At 64.7% G+C, this 2610-nt stretch overlaps 1 long non-coding RNA gene across 1 annotated transcript; it reads left to right on the top strand.

Moving 5' to 3' along the window:
- The first annotated feature begins 250 nt into the window (after positions 1-250).
- Positions 251-2271, top strand: LOC141954981 (uncharacterized). Its single transcript, XR_012632311.1, has 4 exons — positions 251-358; positions 914-995; positions 1278-1342; positions 2107-2271. It is a non-coding gene; the product is annotated as an uncharacterized LOC141954981 (long non-coding RNA).
- The last annotated feature ends 339 nt before the right edge of the window (positions 2272-2610 follow it).

Raw genomic sequence — 2610 nt, 5'->3', positions numbered from 1 at the left:
GGGGGGGGCCCTGAGGGGATCTTGGGGGTCCTCAGGAGGATTTGGGGGGGGCCGTAAGGGGATTAGAGACTCATTGGGGGGGCCGGGGGGGGGGGGGGGGCAGGGCTTCTGGGTGTACTTGGGGGTCCCTAAAGGGGTGGGGGAGGGCTGGAGCAATTGGGGGGTCCTTGGGGTTGGGGGGGGGGTGTCCCTGGAGGGGTCGGGGGTGTGGGGTGACCCCAATATTTTAATGTGTGTGTGTCCCCCCCCCAGTCCCTGGACGGGCGGCAGATCCGGGTGGATCACGCCGGGAAATCCCCCCGCGGCGCCCGGGGGGGCTACGGGGGGGGCCGGGCCCGGGGCCGGGGCTACACTCGAGGTATTGGGGGGGGGGCATTTGGGGTGCTGGAGGGGTTGAGGGGGGGCTGCGGGGGGGGTCTTTGGAGGCGTTATTGGGGTGTGGGGGGGGGAGTGGAGCGGCTGGGGGGTAATTGGAGGGTGTTGGGGGGATTTGAGGAGTTTGGGGGGGGGGTAGTCAGGGGGGTGATTGGGGGGTTGGGGGGGGGGGCACTGTGGGGGGTTTGGGGGGTATTTGGAGGAGTTGGGGGGCATGGGGGTGTCTTTGGGGGTTGGGGGGGGCAGAGTGGCTGGGGGGGGGAGTGGGGGGTCTTTGAGGAGGTTATGGGGGGGCCACTTGGGGGTTTGAAGGGATTTTGGGGAGCTGGGGGGGGCCTTGGGGGGGTCTAATGGGTCTTTGGGGGGCTGGGGGGGATTTGAGGGCCTGGGGGGTCTTTGGGGGGTAACCGGGTTGCTGGGGTGGCAATTAACGAATTGCGGGGAGATGAGTGATTTGGGGGGAGCCTGTGGGGTGACCTGTGGACCCCCCCCCCCCCCCTTTAAATTTTGGGGTGTCCCCCCCCCCCAACACACACAGGAGGAGGCGACCGGGGCTACGGGGGCCGCTACGATGGGCGCAGCGGGGGGGGCTACGGGGGCTCCCGCGACTACGGCGGCCGGTGAGAATGTGGGGGGGTCCCGTGGGTGTTGGTGGGGGGCCCTTTGGGTGCTGGGGGGGTCCCATGGGTGCTGGGGGGGTGCTTTTGTGGGGGGGGGGGGCGGGGGGGTTGCTTGTGGTTGCTGGAGGAGCCTGTGGGTGTTGAGGGGGGACCCGATGGCTTTTGGGGGGTCCTGGGGAATTGGAGGGGGGGGGGGGGGTCCCGTGGGTGCTGGGGGGTCCCGTGGGTGCTGGGGGGGGGCACTCATGGGTGCTGACTGTGTTTTCACCCCCCCCCCCCAAGAAATCAGGGGGGGTACGGCGAGCGCTTCCCCTCCGCTTCGTACCGGGATAACTACGACAATTGAGGTAGGGGCACGGTGGGGGGGGGGGGGCACCCCAAAAAAAATGGGGGGGACACACACACACACGCTGGGGAACACCCCACCCCCCCCCCCAAACCCCAGCTGGGGCCCCCCCAACCCCCCCCCCCCATGCCTGAAACAGGAAAATCCCTTTTTTTTTTTTTTTTTTTTTTTTTTTGGGGGGGGGGGGGTGGCCTGGGTTTTTTAATTCCCCCCCAAATAATTTGAAGGGGGGCGGGTTGGGGGTGTCTAAATCCCCCCCCCCCCCGATTTTTTACAGGGTACAGGATTTACTGACCCCCCCCGCCCCCCCCGGCGATTATTTTTGGGGGTCCCTGAGTTCCTCCAAGCCTCCATTTTTGAATGGGGGGGGGGGTGTTTAATGCTCCCCCCTAAATTATTTTGGGTTTCCACAATTTATTTTATAATTTGTTTTTTTTTTTTTTTTTAAATTTCTGACCCCCCCCATTTTTCCATTTTGGGGTCCCTGACCCCCCCCCCCCCCCCCCCCAATTATTTTTGGGATTCCCCCCCCCCATTTTCCATTTTGGGGACTGTCTGCGTCCCCCAAACCCTCATTTTGGGGGGGCTAAGGGGTGCCCTGACCCTTGGCCCCCCCCTGAATTATTTGCTTGTTCCCCTCCCCCACCCCGTGCTCCCCATTTTGGGGGGTGTTGGGGTCTCTGAGCCCCCCCCAAACCCCCATTTTGGGGGGGTCTCCAAGTGCCCCCCCCTCCCCCCCCGCGCTGATCTCCTTCTCATCCCCAGCTTGGACCCTCGGTGCTGGATTTCGGGGGGGGGCCCCCCCGGACCCCCTTGGGTGGGGGGTGGGGACACACACACTGTCCCCTCCCCCCCCCGGGCCATGGATGGACGCCGAGGGGGGGTTGGGGGACACGAGGGGGGGGAGGGGTGGGGTGGAGACCCCCCAATTTGTACCCCCCCAGGTCTATTAAAGGTCAGAGCTCGCCCCGGGGTCGTGTCTCCTGCCTGGTTTTGGGGGGGGGGGGGGGGGGGGGGGGCTTTGGTCCCCATGGGGGCGTGGTGTTCCCCGTGGGGGGATACTGGTCTGTTATGGGGGTGGACTGGTCCGTCCTGGGATCTCCAGGGGTTCCCCGTGGTGATACTGGTCTATAATGGGATCTCCAGGGGTTCTTCGTGGTGATACTGGTCTATAATGGGATCTCCAGGGGTTCCCATGGTGATACTGGTCTATAATGGGATCTCCAGGGGTTCCCCATGGTGATACTGGTCTATAATGGGATCTCCAGG

This window comes from Athene noctua, unplaced genomic scaffold, assembly GCF_965140245.1.
Source record: "Athene noctua unplaced genomic scaffold, bAthNoc1.hap1.1 HAP1_HAP1_scaffold_48, whole genome shotgun sequence".
NCBI classification, from domain to species: domain Eukaryota; kingdom Metazoa; phylum Chordata; class Aves; order Strigiformes; family Strigidae; genus Athene; species Athene noctua.
Note: the sequence above shows the minus strand (reverse complement) of the source record. Positions and strands in the feature narration are given on the sequence as shown.